The 21,544-nt window shown below is 41.6% G+C and overlaps 1 long non-coding RNA gene across 1 annotated transcript in view; it reads left to right on the forward strand.

Annotated features, from left to right (window-relative positions):
- The window catches only part of LOC120571440, a 158,540-nt gene extending 137,263 nt beyond the window's left edge, over window positions 1–21,277 (forward strand). The window contains exons 2-3 of the long non-coding RNA XR_005641228.1: window positions 17,742–17,844; window positions 20,938–21,277. This is a non-coding gene — a long non-coding RNA (uncharacterized LOC120571440). The remainder of the gene's footprint in view (window positions 1–17,741; window positions 17,845–20,937) is intronic.
- The last annotated feature ends 267 nt before the right edge of the window (window positions 21,278–21,544 follow it).

The raw sequence follows: 21,544 nt of genomic DNA on the forward strand, positions 1-21,544 counted from the left end.
GGTTTGGGGATAAAGAGTGCAGATTACCTTGTTCTTATGAAAAGCAATCATCTCCTCGTGACTGATGCATTCTTTTGTACACATAGCAATAGAGAGTTATGAAGGTATTCCAAAGTGTTTGTAGAAATTCCATAGATGGGCCGTCGTTCCTGGAGATTGCCCTTCTTCATTTAGAGAAAAAAGGTCATCTTTAATTTCATTGACTGACAGATTGGAATTTCACCTCAGTGATTTGGAATTCCTCCATCAATCGAGGAGGGATGTTGAAAGCAGAAGGTATTCAAAAATTGCACTACAATCACTAGCATTAAGGTATGATTCATAGCAAATTCCTGCATCAAGAATTTGTTGACAAAATTAGAAATTAGCTTTGGATCTTCTAGAGACTCCGTCAATAATGGGGCAGATAAAGATTTTCTTTAAAATTTCTCTTCTCAAGAGCAAAAAAAGTAACTGGTGTTCTTCTCCTTCTTCAAGCCATTTGGCTCTTGACCTATAATAAGATGCTCGCTTGCAAGTCTAAATACATTTGGTCCAGCTGTAGCTGGATTTATTTTCATATTGAGTTCTTCCAAATTAATGTTTTGTCAGTAAAAGGTGAAGTTTGTGCATGAATTCAGCTTCTACCTTACTTTTTCCTTTCTCAGTTCCTTACTTCTTTTAACGCCTTACATCGTGGCTTTGTATTTTGGGGAACATTTTATCCTGTGAACGTATGCGTTTAGGTTGCGTCATTGAGGAGTTCTTCTGCTAGTTTTTGATAGAGTCTCATTAAAGGGTAGATACAAAACCGATTTTTTACCATGCATAGTTGAATAAAGACAGTTGATTGATCAAATAGGACCTTAAAGTAAGAGTCCACTGGCCTTTTGCTTACTATGAAATCTCATATTTTAGAAACTGCAAAAACGAAAGCTGGTAGAATCTATGGCTGAGGTTGCTTGCGCAAATCTCAATCTGGAACCTTAAAGAGAACAGTCCGCCCAACATTTACATAGGAAACACATGACCTGAGATCAGGTAGTACATTATAGGCTACACAACTGACCTGAGATCAAGGTAGTACATTTACATAGGCTACACAACTGACCCGCAAGATCCAGGTAGTACATTCCCCTTAGGCTACACCTGACTGACGCCTGAAGTCCGTTAGAACATTTACATAGGCTACACAGCTGACCTGGATCAGGTGGGAACATTTACATAGACTACACAACTGACCTGGTCAGGGTAGTACATTTTACATAGGCTACCTAGCTGACCTGGGATCAGGTAGGTATTACATTTATAGGCTACTAGCTGACCTGAGATCGGGTAGTACATTTACAGCAGGCTACACAACTGACCTGAGATCAGGTAGAGACATTTATAGGCTACACAAACTGACCTGAGATCAGGTAGAACATTTACATAAAGTACACAACTGACCTATGGTCAGGTAGTACATTTACATAGGCTACGGCTGACCTGAGATCAGGTAGGAGAACGTTACATAGGCTACACAGCGGCTGGATCAGGTAGTCTTCTGAATCTAACTAAGTCTGCGCCAGATCTCCTGCTATTCCATTACAAAATTCACTTCTGGAAACTTTTTTTTTATCACGAGAAATCAACCATATAAAGCTCAATATATGGGCGCTTCGAAAAGGATGAAACAATTGCAAATTTCTCCATTATGTTAATGGGGTTGAAGGTCGCGATGTTGGTGCCTGGGTTGCCCCGCCGTAGCCTGACGCAGTGTCAGCGGTATTCGCCCGTAATCTTTACAGCCTGCAGGTTCCAGTTAATCTCAATGGGTGGTTTAAACATGTCGGAAGTAAGCGCCTCTTGTCGCTGAGTCTCATTGATAGAGCCGGCGGTGAGATGAATCCATCGAAGCGGAGCTAAGCTGGCCTCTATCTAACTCTGACATTCCACAAAATACGATTCAATTGAAGTCGAAATCGGACAAGTGTTTAGCTAAGCTTTGTAAGACCGCAGGAACCTATAATATTCGTAGCGGGGAATTCAAACTGTAAATATCGTTGGATTATGCGAAAGTAGTGGCTGCGATATTTCCCGGTATGATGAATGGGACGGTATAATAGTAGCTATAGATCCTACAAAGAGCGCCTCACGTTCATAAAAATGCCTTAAAATCAATCGGACACAACGGTTAGCTTTATAAGACATTGGGAATGATGTTATATAAGTGGCGTGACAAAGTTCAAACTGTAAATATAATTTAGTTATACGGGCGACAGTGTAGCTATTGTCACGGTATTTTACCCATTGTAATGAATGGGACATATATGAAAGCTGCTTTCGTCCTACAAAGAGCGCGCAAAGCGTTCGCATAAAATGCCTTAAAATCAAATGGAGTTCGCGGTTGAAAGCTTTATAAGACATTGAGGGAATTATATGTTATATAAGTGAAACGTGAAATTCAAACCGTAGTATATTAGTTATATGTCGGCAGCTGGCCATGGAGCCCGTGGTGCGAAAGTATCCACAAAAGGGTGGAGAAGCGCCTTTCAGGTAGCTGGAGCCAGCAGGCTGCGCTTTTCGATCCAGACTGTGTGGAACTCCTAAAGTCCGACCGCACGATCTTGCAGAAATTTTGCAATTAACATCGAATTTTTCAAAAGCGGCCCACATCTTCAGCTTTATGGTTGATTTCTGCGGCAAAAGTCTCGGAAATTGGTGCAGTAGTGGCTGTGCAGTGTCTGGAATGCCAGAGATTCACCAACCAAACTTCTCTCTAATGTATGTGTGTATTACAGGGGATTGGCGCCATGTAATCAGGCAGCGGCGTCTCTAATGTCTCATAACGTTATAGTCGCTCAACCAATCAGTAGCGCTTAGCTCATCTAAATATTGCATGACCATACATATTTGGAAGAAGCTCTTGTTACAGGGCCAGAAAACACAGGGATGCATGGGGCCAATGGAAATATCAACCAATTTCAGCTAATAATATTACATACCCATTAGAATTAGCAGGGAACAGTCTGAAATGCCCTATATAATCATTCTATCCTTGCTTTAAAATGGTCAGTTTATTTTTTATTTGTTTCTCAGCTGTTTGATAAACACTTCTAAATTGCACTAAACTTTATCTTTTTAAGTGAAAAGTTTGGCTGAAGCAAAGTTAAATTTATTTTTCTTTTCTTTCTTCTTACCCGTTTATTTATGCAATATATGTTTTCATTATACATGTTTAATCGCCAAGTATCCTGAAGTGCAGATTGGTGTTCAAGTGTTCAATAAAATGTTTTGTTGAAATTTTTGTATCCTAAGTACTTATTAGAACAAATACTTTCCGAAAATAGAAGTTAAAAACAAAAGTATCGGCCCAAAATAATGGCAATATATCGGCCATCGGTAAAACCCTGGTGGAATCGACGCCGGCCTCGAAGAAACCCATATCGGTCGACCTCTAATTTCCAGGATGAACGCACACACACACACACACACTGCGCACACACACACACACAGTAGCTGGACCTGCAAAAGGTCACACTATTGTGCTTTTCAGCGCTTCGATACCGTTGCATAGTGGATCACACTACTGCATTCTTCAGCAGATGAACCGCACACACACAGGACACACATGTACCAAACCAGATGTGCATAAGAACATACGCGCATAGACAGACACACACAAACAGCTGAGACCTGCAGCTCACTGTGGAAACATCCTGACATAAAAATGTACACAGACACACACACTGAATAGCCAGCGCTTGCTCTAAACACATGCACACCTTTTACACAACCTAAATACAAGCTATACTAGACACAACCTAGCATGTAAACATTAGAGCACTGTTATGTCTTTTTTACAAATGGGGACAAATAAACTTTCCGTGAGGTATTTTTCTCCCTTTTGAAGTAGCTCTCCTTTTTTGTGAATACAATTGCATCAGTTCATTTTAACCTGGGAATATAACCCAGGTGTCACATACCAGCCATTAATTCAAACACAACTAACGATCTCAACTGATTTTGCTCAGAATGGTGCTCATTATAAATGAGGTCACAGTGACCATAAATAGAAAAAGAATATAAATTATAAAACTAGTTGAGATAGATTGGAATGAAGTTGAATCAAAGTATACAGATTTGAGTGATTAATTATAATTGTCTATGCTATAAACCATAGAAGCAGATCAGTCACTTTTGCAAACCACCAGAGGGGCCTCATGTATAAAAGACTGCTTGGCTCTTTAAGAAGATGTGTGACTTGAAAACAGAAATGTTACATGTATAAACGGTCATGCATGGAGTCCTGCTCACCTTTCTAAGCACTGACAATCCCGTGGGTCCCAGGCACACATGAATAGTGGAAGCAGGCACTTGCCTCCTCCCATACATGAATAATATGGAAATTACCTATAAATGCATATAAAATAATTTTAACATCGAGAAATCCTAGCAGGTTATCACAGAAGATAAAAATAAAAACTACCGACTGGTTGGAAGTGCTGATATAGAGGTGGAGGAGAACAAAAAGGTTCTGTTTGGAGGTTTGTCATCTTGGATAGAAATAAAAAGAAAAATGCCAGTGGAAATGGTGACCCAGTGAGATACACAGCCATGGCAGAAAGGGGAAATAAAGGTTTAATATCAGAGTGGAAATCAGGGAATAGTGTCAGCATACACACCTGTTACAGAACAACATGCATCTCTGGCGTCAGTCTTGGCCTATGCATAATAAGCAGTTTAGTTTCTGATGTAATGCCATTTATTTATTGTGTAAGTATTGGTAGGGTTAGTGGAAACTGAGTCCAAGCCAGGGAGAACCTGACTCAGAGAGGAGATGTTAGTGAGAGACCAGACTCAGAGGAGGAGATGTTAGTGAGACCAGACTCAGAGGGGGGAATGTGGTAGAGACCTTGAGGCAGCCTCAGAGGAGAATGTTAGTAGGGGCCAGACTCAGAGGAGGAGATGTGAAGTGAGGTGGGCAGCTCAGAGGAGGAGAGAGATTTGGAAGTGAGACTGAAGACTCTCCAGGGAGAGATATTAATGGGAGACCAGACTCAGAGAGGAGAACAAGTAGAGACCAGACTCAGAGGAGAGATGTTAGTGAGGCCAGACTCAGAGGAGAGATGTAGTGAGGCCAGGCTCAGAGGAGGGAGGGTTAGTGAGACAGACTCAGAGGAGGAGGAGAGGTTAGTGAGAGACCAGACTCAGAGGAGGAGATGTTGGATTGGAGCCTGACTCAGAGGGAGGAGAGAGAGAGAGGTTGATGAGGCCAGACTCAGAGGAGGATTGGTTAATTGAGACAGACTCAGGAGAGGGAGATGTTAGAAAAGTGAGACCAGACTCAGAGGGAGGAGAGATATTGAGAGTGAGACCTGACTCAGAGAGGGAGAGAGGGACTGAGACGAACTCAGGAGAGAGGGAGATATTGAGTGAGGCAGGCTCAGAGGGAGGAGAGATGTTAGTGAGACCTGACTCAGAGGAGGAGAGAGAAGTTAGTGAGACAGACTCTCAGAGGAGGAGAGGTTAGTGGAGACTAAGACTCAGAGGAGGAGATGTTTGAAGTGAGACCAGACTCAGGGAGGAGGAATGTTGAGTGAGAGACTCAGAGAGAGGAGGGAGTTGAAGAGACCTGACTCAAGAGGAGGGAGATGTTGAAGTGAGAGACCAGACTCAGAGGAGGAGATGTTAGTGAGAATGAACTCAGAGGAGAGAGAGTTAGTGAGACTGACTCAGAAGAGGAGGGAATGTTAGTGAGACCAGACTCCCAGAAGAGGAGAATGTTAGTGAGACAGACTCAGAGAGGAGATGTGAGTGAGCCAGACTCAAGAGAGGAGGAGTTAAGTGAGACTGGCTCAGAGGAGATTGATGAAGACAGACTCAGAAGAGGGAGAGGTTAAGTAGGAATGAACTCAGAGGAGGGAATGTGTGGGGACCTGACTCAGAGGAGAGGTTAGGTAAGAGACCATACTCAGAGGAGAGAGGTTAGGCAGTGAGAGATACTCAGAGGAGAGATGTTAGAGACAGACTCAGAGAGGAGAGATGTTAGGTGAGACAGACTCAGGAGGGAGGGAGAGGTTGAAGTAAAGGAAAGTGAGCCTCAGAGGGAGGAGGAGGAACACAAGTGAGAACTTCTCAGAGGAGGAGATGTTAAGTGAACCAGACTCAGAGAGGAGAGGAGGGTGAGTGAGAGCCAGACTCAGAGGAGGTTAGTAGAGACCCGACTCAGGAGGAGGTGTGTGAATGAGACAGACTCAGAGAGGAGGGAGATGTTAAGAGTGAAGACCAGAGGAGGAGGAGGAAGGTTACAGACGAGACTCAGAGGAGAGGAGATATTGAAGTGAAGACTTGACTCAGAGAGAGAATGTTAGTGAAGACCAGACTCAGAAGGGAGGAGATGTTAGTGAGGAACCAGACTCTCAGAGGAGAGGTTAGTAGGAAGCCCAACTCAAGAGAGATGTTAAGTGAGACCAGACTCAAGAGAGGAGATGTTGAAGTGAGACAGACTCAGAGGAGGAGAGATGTGAGTAAGGAACCAGAAAATCTCCACGGCAGAGGCAATGCAACACGGATCCGTTACTTCCAAGATGAAATAATGAAATAGGAAATAGGACTACGAAAAGTAACAGAAATATGTGCAGAATTAAAGGCAAATTAGACAATACAGTGTTTGAGTGGACCCGGGTACACCTGTACGAACACAGCATTTTGTTCCTGGGAGGAATGGATCCGTCGTCCTGCCTCCTGGTATGGATATCTGAAACTTCCAGCAGCTTCAAAAGACTCACGAACCTTTCATTTTCGTGCCACGTCTTTTTAGTAAGATATTTCATCTATAGGAAATCAGAAGGATGACAGAAAGTATTTTCTAAGTAGATTCATCGTTTTATTTCCCGTCCTGTTACACAACAGAAGGTTAAGCCTGCAAATTAAATGGTTGATAGTGAAAGATGTGAAACAATTTCCACATAATATGATCAAACTTTATGGAGTATCAGCGAATATAATTCCTGTTTTATGAACAATGCGGCCCGTATGCCAGTATTAGCTGTAGTGGAAACTTTATTTTAGCAATGTTCAGTGATTTTGAGCGCAGAGTTAGAATTAGCCGTTACAGAGCCAGAAGTGTCGTGAAACCAGGCGATGCGCGCGGCTGATGGATAAAATCCTTTCTTTGAGAACTCTTTATATGATATTTCTATTTCTTTTCTTGAAATACTGACATTGCTTCTGTTTAAATGGACTAGTCCCGGCCTTCTTAGGAAGCAAATACATCAACTGAACACAGAAACACTAGGGTGCATCCTGAGGTGCGAACAACCTTAAAAAGCAAGTATAAAAATATCTAATTAATAAATTATACTTGAGGACAAAATGCCCTGGCATCAATAAACTATTAAATATTATAAAATAGATTTCATAAGGGGTTCAGGATTGGATTTTACATCAAAATATCTTTTGGTTTTATATAGTTCAAAGGCAGCATGGTTATTTACTGTGGAAGGATTTGTGCCACATTGCCCATGTTTATACATGAGGCAATGAGAATAGTGTGATTATTGGCTGCCATTAAAAATAATAATAAAATGGTTTTCAAAACCATGTATCTATTTAATCACTAACATATACCAGTCAGTGATTATCACAAACTATAAATTCATCTGATCTTAACTATAATGAAAATAATTCATAATTTATGCTTATTTACCACAAAACTTAGGTATTGTTTCATGTAAATAAAGTTTATTCACCATAAATTCCAAAAATAAGTGTAAAACCCTGGTAGTGTGGGTTGGAATGAAGTTATTTAAGAAGGATTATGCTGGTTGATAATTTATGCTTCGAGTTAAAATAGTTTAAAACGAATATCTTCGCGGCACGGCTTATACCCATTCTGCTTGATAAACCATCAACATATATGTTCCATTGATCTCAACCGTTAGTCAAAATAATTCATAATTTCGAAACATTTTAACTCAAATTAGGTATAGTTGATATAAATCTTGGTCACACCACATATATAAAAGAAATAGGTGTAAAAGTAGTCATAATAAGGTTGGAAGAAGTTGTTAAGAAGATGTAACACAAGGGTGTTAATTTATACTTCATGCGCTTTATAAATGGCAAATGGTCAATTTTGCCGGAGACTAACTGATGCATTGTTGACGGGAAGACTTACAAGGGTTAAGTTTCTCACACAATGCTGCAGAAGGAGTTTATCTCATTCCCACATAATGAATTCAGATTTAACTGATGAGAATCTCAAAGTCTGGAACATAATGTGAGCACACACACACACACACACACACACAAACAGACACACACACACACACACACACACACACACACACACACAGACACACACACACACACACACACAGACACACAGACACACAGACACACAAGCACACACACACACACACACACATTTGCCAGACACACAGACACACACGCAGGCGCACACGAACGCGACGCAGCTTTTTACACACACACACAGACACCGTACACACACAGACACAGGCTGGAATGCATACACACACAGACGCTTGCGACGCACACACACTGTTTGGCCCAGAACCGTGACGGCATGGCATTAACCAACTGTACAGATAAAACACCGGCAGGAAGGAGTGGCATTGTGGAACTCATCATTAACTTGTGTTTCCCTAGGAACGACTAGAAACTGGTGCGCACCTTAACAGGTAGGGACAGCCAGGTGGTGAAAGGTTTGGGACACATTTAGCTCATCATGGAGATGTAGCTGGGAAATGGACATTGTTTGCGTAGAAATTGTTGCCAGTTGTTATTGCTTGTTGTGTTGAAATTTAGGAGACCAGAATTGTCTGATTTTAAAACGTACTATTTGGGAAAAACAATGATTGATGTGATCTAATGGACGAATTTGATTCCTTTCATATTGTATTTGGAAATATGTAGTTTTCAGTTAATATATTCATTTTGTGGATTTTCACAGCAGACATGTTGACTTGTCATAGTAGGAAAACACAGCTCAAATTGATGATAATATGATAGGCTCCAGTTCCATCAAGTGTCCCAGTAAGATATTTCAGTGAGTCAGCATCATCCGCAATATAGGACCTCTCTAAGTGGAATGCAACCATCAGTATTAGTTTTAATACCAGGAGTCTCCTCCTAGAATTGGAGGCCCATGCATCATTAATGGTTTAATAGGACTCTTTCCTAAGTAGGAATACAGCCATCAGTAATGGTTTGTACCGGGTCCTGCTCCCTAAGAACAGGGTGCGGCTCCATCATTAATGGAACACATGCCAAGGACTCTCCTAGAGGTGGAGGCCAGCCATCGGCAATGGTTTAATAGGGCCTCTCCCTACAGTGGGATAAACCATCAGTAATGGTTTATCTCAGGACCATCTCCCTAGTGGAATGCATGCATCAGTAATGGTTGAAAGCCAGGGACTCTCCTAGGTGGAATGTGGCCATGGTATTTAATACTGGGACCCTCTCCTAAGTGGAATGCGGCCATTGTGGTTTAATACCAGGTTTTCCTCCTAAGTGGAATGCAGCTAAATATTGTGGTTTAATAGGACCTGCTCTAAAGTGGAATATGCATCAGTAATGGTTTAATACCTGGACCTCCTCCTAAGTGGTCAGCATCCATTAAATGATTTTAAATACCGGGACTGTAAAGTGGAATGCAGCCATCAGTAATAGTTTTAATGCAGGACCTCTCCAAAATTAGATAAAGCATCAGTAGTAATTTTAATACCAGGACCTCTCCTAAGTGGAGATACCTATTACCATCATTAATGTAGTTTAATACCAGGACCTCTAAGTGGAATGTAGCCATCAGTAATGGTTTAATACCTGGACCTCATACCAGGTGAATATAGCCATCGGTAATGGTTTAATACCAGGACCTCTCTAAATTGGAATACGACCATCAGTAATGGTTTAATACCAGGACCTCTCTATGTGGAGTGCAGCCATCAGTAATGGGATGAAGACCAAAAAGCACCAGCACCCTCCTGCTGACCTCAACATGTCTGCCGTGAAAAGAGTCATGTTTATTATTGCTGAAACAGAGCCTATCTACAGTACAGGCCAAAAGTTTGGAACCACACACCTTCTCATTCAATGTGTTTTACTTTTGTTTCTGGCGACTACCTTTACATTGTAGATTCTCACTGAAGGCATCAGGAAACCATGGGTGAACACATATGCCTGGAATTATGTACTTCTAAAATTTGTAAAATAACTGTATGTCTTATATTTTAGATTTTCAATGATAACCACCTTGCCTGGCAGCATAATTTGTTTCTCTCGTGAGCTTCATGGGGTGAGTCACCTGAAATGGTTTTACATTCACAGGTGTGCTTTGTCAGGAGGTTAATTAGTGGAATTATTTCCTTATTAATACAAAAGGTGGCTACTTTTGAAGAATCTAAAATATATGACATGCCAGTTATTTCACACTTTTTATTAAGTACATATTCCATATGTTCATTCATAGTTTTGTGCCTTCAGTGAAGATCTACAAATAACGTCATGAAAATAAAAACTCCTGAATAGAGAAGAGTGTGTCCCAAACTTTTAGCCCGTACTGTATGTTTGTTTGTTTTTGCTGGAGAGAGATTTCTCCTTTAATAAACAGGTGCTCAATTGCTATTTCGCAATGTGGTTACAATAAAATGACATATTTAATTAGAAAATGTCTGACTTAAAACCGACACACCAACCAGACATGCGACCGTGGCAGAAAAGCCAGTCGGGACATTGATCGTACTCGAAGGATTGGTCAAAAGTGCCTCAGGTGGGCAAACGCGGCAGAAATCGTTCTGCAGCGAGATGGGTATTGCGTCTCCGCGCGGCGGGTGAGCTAATCTGTACTGTCGCCCATTGAAAACCAGCAGCTGATTGAATGAAGCGCGCCAGTAAACTCTCACGGATTTAACAACCAAGAGCATAATGGCGTCTTGGAACAGAATCGATGCCATATTGTCACGAAAATAGTTCTCGAAACTTGTTTCTGAAAACATTTTGAGAGAAAAATAGGCCACGTGGTTACTGAATCTGTCTTCATTTCAGATCAGCAAAAGGTCAGTTTAAGATTTGCCCCGTCAGATTTTTGCGAGAGAGGCGTTAGTCCAGGCTCTTCATTTCAGGTTGTATCCACTCCGCCAGTAGATTGGACGGTGAGTCCGACTGCCGCCTTCCGATTCAACAGTCAATCGGCCCAAATGAAGGTGGCTCCGACAGGCGGCGGCACCAGAACACACGAACAGACTTCATCTTGGACTGTCCAAGGCGATAATCTGGTTAATGTGTCAACCATTAAAAGTAATGTAAATGCATATTTCTTTTTGTGTTTCTGCCCAGCTAAAGGTTATCATGATAATGAAATTATTCTGCTGCTTGTACCCTCTGAGGGCTGAAATCCTCGGGAAACAAACTAAGCTGGAACTAAGTAAATAAGAAAGAAGTCAGAAGTTATTAGGAGGTTATTATAATGGCAAAATTACATTTTAAGCGATTCTTTTATATTCTTATTATTTATTTCTGTTTGGTTAGAAACCACCAATACTGAAAGTGAGTTTGCTTGTAATTTCCTCACATGTTGATTCTGATTCTCCACTAAACTTAAAATGAGCGAATCGAGGGCGAACTTTTCATTTTAAGTCCCAAAAGTACTGTACATACCGTCTAAACGAAGCGGAGGATTTTGTTGAATTATTGTGGTTTGGTATTAAGTAAAATATTTTGTCGTTTTCACTTGCGAGCGTTGTCATTGTAAACGGGGGCGTAAGTTTCACTCAAGTGTTTGAGAGAGATAAGAACCAGTTATTGTTAAAAGGGCAGCTTAAATCAATTTGATGGAAAAATACGATTCATTGCAAATTTTTATATATCAGACTAAAATTACACGTTCATGTTTTTTTCCAAAATATATTTATTTTCTAAGTTACACTCTGTATCTCCCGAGATGCATTGCCCATTTAGGGTAACAATTTGCTAAATGTCTCTTTTTTATCATATTCATATAAGACAACTTTAAAACATTTTATGAACAATTAGTGTATTTGTGTGTATGTGTGTGTGTGTGTGTGTGTGTGTGTGTGTGTGTGTGTGTGTGTGTGTGTGTGTGTGTGTGTGTGTGTGTGTGTGTGTGTGTGTGTGTGGCGTGTCTGTATACAATAGAGAGTATTTGAGGTTCCCCTTCCTCTTCCTTCCACTCATTTACTAGCACCTCACCTAGCACATCATGTGGACACACACGTGCAATATGTACAACAAAACCACTACATCTTTCACTTAACAATTTGAAATACTCCTCTAATCATTTTACTAAACATCTTCCCTCGTTTATTCTGGTTTGCTTGTTTATTCTGCTTAGCCATCCTTCCTACCCTCATCACTAGAGCTCCATTCAAATTGTCACTGCTGCTGCATTCATCCCTCCCACTTAGTCCCTCTGTAGTTCTCTACAAGCTCATCTTCTCGACTTCCTCCTGGATCCCTCCTCTAAATCTGATGAACTATCAGGTGCTAAAACCTACGACTTCACCTCTCTCTTTCTTGTCCTATACTGTAGAAACTGCTGACGATTCTAAAAACGTGTACACTGTTGAATTCATCAATATATAATTTGTTGAAATAAAACACTTGTAATCAAAGGACCCTTTACTCCTATACTATTCAATATCTGTAAAACGCCTCAAAACATAAATATATCTGTGAGTGATCATGTTAAATTATTTTGCATATAGTTGTATCCCCCCCCCAAATTCATGTTAATCAAAGTTGTTGAGAAGATTATTTTAAAATTTCCACAGACATGTAAAACTATCCTTAAAAAAATTTTCTATAACACCAACAACTCCTAAATATCATAGTGTGTGTATAAACACTTACCTCATGGAAGTGTATCATTGTTGTGTACTGCATTTTAGGTTTTGATACAAATGTTTTGAATGTTGGCATAAAGTCCCATGACCTGGTTAATTACCCATCACCCCATCAGTGTTTCTCATCAAGCTCAACCACATAATCCCCCTTCCCCTAGCTCCTTCCCCTACACCTGTTAAATGACTGTATCCCCAAGGTACAGAAACTCTTTAAGTCACTTTATATTTTACTCTGATTCTGTGTAAGGTGTGGTTGAATTATTGTCCAACAATATAAACTTTTAATTCCTTAATGAAGAGATATTTCTTTTATTTTAGACATGTATTTACCTAAAGGTGTCATATTATTCAATATCAATTGAGGGAAGAGGGTTCAAGAATGATGCTCAGTGCACAAAGTTAAAGCGGAGTCTTAAGGTGGTACAGAGCTTCATGGGTTAAGGTGCAGATAAGCAGGGAACACAAGGAAAGGTCAAGAAGGGAAGGAAAAGAAAGAACACGCAGCTTGCCAGACTGCCAAATGCAGCGGTGCATCAGGACACATTTGGCATTCTGTATTTGACATTATATGTATTGGGATATACTATATCTTTTCCCTGTCATACTAATGAGTAGTATGGGCTTGCACTTTTTTTACCCAGTCTCTCCTCTCAAAGCGCACTCCTCTTGGAGAGGAATGAATCAGAACAAGCCGTCCCCCCCCCTCCTCTTCCTCCTCAAACACACCCACCTACTCTGCTTGATCTTATTTCCTTGTTCCCTCCTGTTTCAGACAATTCTCAGTTTGCAGATGGAGTGTACCATCATGCTGGGAAATTACAACAGCATATCACATGCTGTTATTACATCAGAGCTCCCAGACTAGATTTCACTTCTCAGGAAGTGAGACTCAAGACAGTCAGACATTCCGTTGTCACTGGGCGAGAGGTGAAATAGCGTTTAGAAAGGAGTTCAGCTGGACGGAGCCTTCTCTTGTTCCATCTGTCTGGATCTACTGGGGGTCCGGTGACTATTCCCTGTGGACACAGCCTTCCTGCATGAAACTGTATTAAGGGCTTCTGGGATGAAGGGGATGAGAGGAAATGTACAGCTGCCCTCAGTGCAGGCAGAGCTTCACACCGAGGCCTGTACTGGTGAAACCCACCATGTTGGCAGATTTAGTGGAGGGGCTGAAGAGACTGGACTCCAGGCTGCTCCTGCTGATCACTGCTATGCTGGAGCTGGAAGATGTGGCCTGTGATTTGTTCTGGGAAGAGCTCAAAGCCATCAAAGTCCTATCTTGCAGTGTCTGGTCTCTTATCCCTGTGAGAAGCACCTTCCAGCCTCATTATGATGCAGCTCCATTCAAAAGAAACACAAGCTCGGTGGAGCCGTCCAAGAGCTCAGGAGAGCGTCTGCTCCGTCATGTGAGGGTAATGAAGATTTTCGTCCCGTACTGATCAGCGTGTATCTGTTATCTCTGCTTAATGGACAAACATAAAGGGCGGCACAGTCTCAGCTGCAGCAGAAAGGGCTGGGGAGGCAGAAAAAGCTCCGGGGGGTCGACAGACCATCCAGCAGAGAATCAGGACAGAAGAAGATGTGAAGCTGCTTCAACAGCGAGGGGCGGAGCCGGCCCATCGTCGCGCCCGCCCGATAAAGCAGTGGAGGACAGCGAGGAGAGATCTTCACCGAGGCTGATCCGTCTCCTGGAGAAAGCTCTGATGTGAAGCAGCCCAGGTCAGATCCCGCAGAAAGGGAAGAGAGTCGAGTCAAAAGAGCTTGGGAGAAGCTGGAGCAGGAGAATCACTGAGCTGAAGAGGGGAGGCAGCTGGAAGCTCTCACACACAGAGGGATCACAGCCAATTTCTACACAGCTACCCCTCACTGTCACCACTCAGCCAATCAGCATCCAGCATCCATATCTGTCCTTGGCCATGGAGGCGACGTGACAGCTGCCGTGTCAGAAGTCAGAGATAAACTACAGGACGTCCTGAGAGAGAGGTGGACAACCGTCTCACTGACAGGGACTGAAGTGGACGTTTACTGCTGCCACAACCAGAGCCCAAGACCAGAGCTGGATTCTTAAAATATTCACGTGACATCACACTGGATCCAAACACAGTAAACACGTACTGTTATTATCTGAGGGGAACAGGAAGCAACATACATGAGACAACAACAGTCTTATTTCTAGTCACCCAGACAGATTCACTAACAGGTTTCAGGTCCTGAGTAGGAGAGTCTGACTGGACGTTGTTACTGGGAGGTGGAGAGGAGAGGAGAGTTTATGTAGCAGTCGCATACAAGAATATCAGCAGAGCAGGGAGGTTGGAGGAATGTTTATTTGGACGAAATGACAAATCTGGCGTTAGATTGTACACCAACAGTTATACATTTTGGTCCAACAAAGTCCAAACTCCCGTCTCAGGTCCTGAGAGTCCTCCAGAGTAGGAGTGTACCTGGATCACAGTGCAGGTATTCTGTCCTTCTACAGCGTCTCTGAAACCATGACTCTCCTCCACAGAGTCCAGACCACATTTACTCAGCCCCTCTATGCTGGACTAATGGTTTGTTGTTCTCTGGAGACTCTGCTGAGTTGTGTAAACTGAAATAGACAGAAGTCATTTAAGGGGTTAAATTTCTGTCATTCTGAGTCATTTTTTATAAAAAAAAGGAAAAATTCTCTAAATTGCAGCTTGTTAAATGAGAATATTTTCTGGTTCCTTCACTCCTCGAGGCTTTTTCTGCATTTTGATGCTTTTTAATTTTTTTTGACTCATTCAAGACTTTTGTTGATGCTTTTTGATACATTTTCAATGTTTATTTTTTACGGTGGTTTTTATTGAAAGCTTTTTGAGTCTACAACACACACACACACACACACACACACACACACTCACACACCTCACACACACACACACACACACACACACACACCACACACGACACACACACACACACACACACACACATACACACACATACACAATACACACACACACACACCTCTCACACACACACACACATGCCACACGACACACAACAACACATACAATGGACACACAACACACAAACACACACACACACACACGCGACACACACAGACACACACACACACACACACACACACACAAAATACACACACAACACACACACAACACACTCTCACACTCACACACACACACTCTGCTGAGTTGTGTAAACTGAAATAGTCAGAAGTCATTTAAGGTTAAATTCTGTGTTTTAACTCTTAAATAATATAATAATTATTTAGTCTCCATGTTTGTAGCTGAGAGATGATTGTTGTCTTTTTTCATTTGTTTACACGTTTTTGTTGCTTTTTCTTACTTTTTTGCTTTTATAAAAACATGTCACTTTCTTCGATATCTATCTGCTTTTCTAAACGTTTTTGTACATTTCTTTGACGTCTTTGTTTGCATGTATTGACGTTTTAGAAGTGATGAGATGATTTCTGTGTGTTGATGAAAACCATTCGGGGAGCCCCAGAAGCTCTCAATGTGCTCAGTTGAGATCTGTTATTTTACCTTTGATTGTTGAAACAAGGACGATGTTTTTAAAAAAGATCTTTACGAGATGATCTGGAGATATTAGCTGTTTGTTATTCATGTATTTCTCCCGTTATGTATCTGCGGGACAGGAAGATGTCTGTTAAATAGCGGTGTCTTAATAGTGTATATAAGGGTGTTTAAGTTGTATGTTAATATAGTCAAGTCGAAGAAAATCTTTCAAGGTGGCAGAAATGCTTCAGGACATTGTATTTCTGAATATATCTGATATGTTTGGCATCTTATCTCATACATTTTGTCACGCCTATGGAGAAATAAATACTTTTAAATCCAAAAACATTGGTTCTTGTGACTTGATAATACCTCTGGAGTGACTTGTAAGACCTGTTGCAGATACTAGGCAGTAGCATCGCAAAAGGTTTTCAGGCTCCAACTGTGTGGGGACCCTCGTTACAAAGCTAAAAGGGTTGTTTGGTGGCCATTTAAATATTCATTAAGTATGGCAACCAAACGTGAACAACTGGAAAACTTGCTTGTAATTTCTAATATAGATTTTATTTATTTACTTTTAGTGTGTATAGAGCCAGCATATCTCCACCAGACTCCATGTAAATAATCAGCTTTTAGATGTATAGAGCCAGCATATCTCCACCAGACTCCATGTAATATCAGCTTTTAGCATGTAAGAGCCAGCATATCTCCACCAGACTCCATGTAAATAATCAGGACTTTTTAGTGTATAGAGCCAGCATATCTCCACCAGACTCCATGTAAATAATCAGGACTTTTGAAAGTTTTTATTTAGTTTGTGTCAGCTTTTAATGAAGCGTGTTTCAAGATGATTAAAGTCCTGATTATTTACATGGAGTCTGGATGAGATATGGGCTCTATACACCTAAAGTCCTGATTATTATGGAGTCTGGTGAGTATCTTTCCACTAAAAGTCCTGATTATTAATGGAGCTGTGAATATATTCTACACTAAAGTCTGATTATTACATGAGTCTGGTGGAGATATGCGGCTCTATACACTAAAAGTCCTGATTATTTACATGGAGTCTGGTGGAGATATGCTGCTCTATACATGCTAAAAGTCCTGATTATTTACATGGAGTCTGGTGGAGATATGCGGCTCTATACGCTAAAAGTCCTGATTATTTACATGGAGTCTGGTGTAGTTTGGTGATGGGGTTTCGGGGCTGTTTCATGTTAAACTAAAAGGATCTTACTCTTTAACTAAAAGGTCTATCTCTGTAGGGATCCATCCCATAATGTTGTCAGACACTTAGAATAATAATCTGAGTCTGTCAGAACGTTTAGTGGACGCTGAAAGGGTCCAGATTGGAAACTCGCGAGGGGTCCCCTTTAATATCTGGTGTTTTCAGAGTCCAGAGGTGGTGGCTTCTGTGGGGAAACTGAGCTACAACCAGCTGGTGGAGAAAATCATCGACTACAAACACTCAGCAGACAGCAGCCGAGTCAGTGAAGGTAACACACACACACACACACACACACACACACACACACACACACACACACACACACACACACACACACATACATAGACACAGACAGACAGACGCGCAAACACACATGAATATCTATATACTTTATTTCAACTGTGTGTGTGTGTATGTGTGTATGTGTCTCTGTGTGTCTGTCTGTGTGTGTGTGTGTGTGTCTGTCTCTGTGTGTGTCTGTGTGAGTGTGTGTCTGTGTCTGTGTGTGTCTGTGTTTCTCTGAATGTGTGTTTCTGTTTGTGTTTTTGTGTGTGTGTGTGTGTGTGTGTGTGTGTGTGTTTATATACATATCTCTGTGTGTGTGTTTTGTGTGTGTGTTTGTGTGTGTGTGTGTGTGTGTGTGTGTGTGTGTGTGTGTGTGTGTGTGTGTGTGTGTCTGTGTTCTGTGTGTGTGTGTGTGTGTGTGTGTGTGTGTGTGTTCTGCAGGTCTGGTACAGCAGTTCCTAGAGTCCACAGCGACCCAGCTCTCCTATCACGGTCTGTGTGAACTCAACACGACGGCCAAGGAGGGAGAGATCTCTGTGTTCTTCAGAAACAACCACTTCAGTACCATGATCAAACACAAGGTGGAGACACACACACACACACACACACACACACACAGAGACACACACACAGACACACACACACACACAGATATATATATATACACACACACACACACACTGAGACACAGACACACACACACAAAAACATAGACAGAAACACACATATTTTAAATTTATTTTGATTTTTTTTTGTAATCATTTCCATTTTTTTGTAATTTATTTTAAGTGTGTTTTTAAATAATTTAATTTCTTTGTTAATAAAGTTGTATCCTCTCTCTCAGGCTCCCCTGTACCTGTTGTTAATAAAGTTTTATCCTGTCTCCCAGGGCCACCTGTACCTGTCCCTGTTGTTAATAAAGTTTTATCCTGTCTCTCAGGGCCACCTGTACCTGTCCCTGTTGTTAATAAAGTTGTATCCTGTCTCCCAGGTTCACCTGTACCTGTTGTTAATAAAGTCCTGTTGTTAATAAAGTTGTATCCTGTCTCTCAGGGCCACCTGTACCTGTTGTTAATAAAGTCCTGTTGTTAATAAAGTTGTGTGTGTTCCAGGACCACCTGTACCTGTTGTTAATAAAGTCCTGTTGTTAATAAAGTTGTATCCTGTCTCTCAGGGCCACCTGTACCTGTTGTTAATAAAGTCCTGTTGTTAATAAAGTTGTGTGTGTTCCAGGACCACCTGTACCTGTTGTTAATAAAGTCCTGTTGTTAATAAAGTTGTATCCTGTCTCTCAGGGCCACCTGTACCTGTTGTTAATAAAGTCCTGTTGTTAATAAAGTTGTGTGTGTTCCAGGACCACCTGTACCTGTTGTTAATAAAGTCCTGTTGTTAATAAAGTTGTATCCTGTCTCCCAGGTTCACCTGTACCTGTTGTTAATAAAGTCCTGTTGTTGATAAAGTTGTGTGTGTTCCAGGGCCACCTGTACCTGCTGGTGACCGACCAGGGCTTCCTGCAGGAGGACAGTCTGGTCTGGGAGTCTCTTCACAACGTCGAGGCAGACGGGAACTTCTGCGACTCCGACTTCAGGCTGTGTCATCCTCCGCAGAGAGCGCCGCCGAACGCCGCCGCCAGCCTGGCGCCCAGGACCAGCAGAGACAGATCGACCAGGTGAGACAGGTCGACCAGGTGAGACAGGTCGACCAGGTGAGACACGGACTAATTAATGGAAACACGTTGCATTTATTGGACTTAAAAACTATGGTTAAAAGTGTGGACCCTACACACCAGACTCCATGTAAATAATCAGGACTTTTAGCGTGTATAGAGCCAGCATATCTCCACCAGACTCCATGTAAATAATCAGGACTTTTAGCGTGTATAGAGCCAGCATATCTCCACCAGACTCCATGTAAATAATCAGGACTTTTAGCGTGTATAGAGCCAGCATATTTCCACCAGACTCCATGTAAATAATCAGGACTTTTAGCGTGTATAGAGCCAGCATATTTCCACCAGACTCCATGTAAATAATCATGAGCATAGTGTGACAGTCTGTTGGTTGTCTGTAATGCACAGTGGAAAAGAAAAGTAACTATTACTTAATTCTGAGGATTGGGTTGGGTGCACATGCCATCGTGGCTCTCCACACTCCTATTTCTGAAAGAAAGAAAAGAGTCATCAATTTCCATTTGAGCCCCTCATAGTTAAATCTATATGCACACTAGCATGTAACTGTACTTCATTAATTATCTATGAGAATACAGATGAATTAACAACAGTGTATTGTTCTTTAGTGTAACTTTAAGTCAGTTAAATGATCTTATTTCTGCTAACGTTAGCTCTTAAAGCATGTAAAGGCAGTAGCAAGACTTTATCGGTGCTTTATGGTTATTACAGTTAGCCAAACGTTCTAATAAACTTGGTTAAACATTTGCTAATAGTTAGCGTTAGATAATGATAAGCATTGACAATCACCGTTTCGTAGCTAAACTTCAATTTGCAGAAAATTAACGTTAGCATGTTTTACCATAAGTGGCTAGCTAACGTTAGACAATTTACATGGTAACATCAGATACATTTACTTTACAATGTGACTCCTCTTATATGACTATGGGACAAAGATATATTTAAAACTTAGCAAAGCTAAATCTTACCTTGAATTATGTATGCTAGCTTTCAGCAGAAGTTGCATCCAGATTGCCAGTGAACGTGTGTAATGTAACGAAGGGTGTAAGCAGCGTTGCTAACTAAAAAAATAAATAAAAAAATACAGTCAGATACCGCCCAACTGTCTACGGCTCCTCCCTCACTCCTCCTTCTCGTCTAAAAACGTCACATCCGCAACCACGATGGCTGCGCCCATAAACGCAAACTCGACGACGGATTTCAGATCTCCACAAACCAATGGGTGACGTCACACATGCTCTGTCCATTTATATTAACAGTCTATGGTGTCTCTCTGTGTGTGTGTGTGTGTGTGTGTGTGTGTGTGTGTGTGTGTGTGTGTGTGTGTGTGTGTGTGTGTGTGTGTGTGTGTGTGTGTGTGTGTTGTTTGTTTTGTGTGTGTGTCTGCAGGTCTGGTAGCAGAGCAGTTCCTAGAGTCCACAGCGACCCAGCTCTCCTATCACGGTCTGTGTGAACTCAACACGACGGCCAAGGAGGGAGAGATCTCTGTGTTCTTCAGAAACAACCACTTCAGTACCATGATCAAACACAAGGTGGAGACACACACACACACACACACACACACACACACACACACACACACACACACACACACACACACAGTTTAAATGTAAATCAGATTCAGTATGTGTGATGAACCTGCTGACAACAACACAACATTGTTTCATCACAATTCAAGAAGTCAGAGAAGTTTTAAGGTTCAGCCTCAAATCTCACATTCCCAAAATACTATTCACAACCCGAGAGCTGAAACTCTTCTCTCCCATGTTTCCAATGAGACCTGAATGCAGCATCAGTGTTACAGGTGTGTGCCTCCTGTGAACAAACTGACACAGTGTGATGTATTACATCTATATTTATCTCTTTACTGATGTTGTGTGAAGTTTGGACATGTCTTCCCAGACCGTAACTATCGGTAAGCAGGGTAAGCGGTGCTTACGGGCCCGGACCAATCAGGGGCCTGCTTCACTGGAACGTTTTCAGCATGAGGACAGTT

The sequence above is a fragment of the Perca fluviatilis genome, chromosome 13 (assembly GCF_010015445.1).
Source record: "Perca fluviatilis chromosome 13, GENO_Pfluv_1.0, whole genome shotgun sequence".
Classification (NCBI taxonomy): Eukaryota; Metazoa; Chordata; class Actinopteri; order Perciformes; family Percidae; genus Perca; species Perca fluviatilis.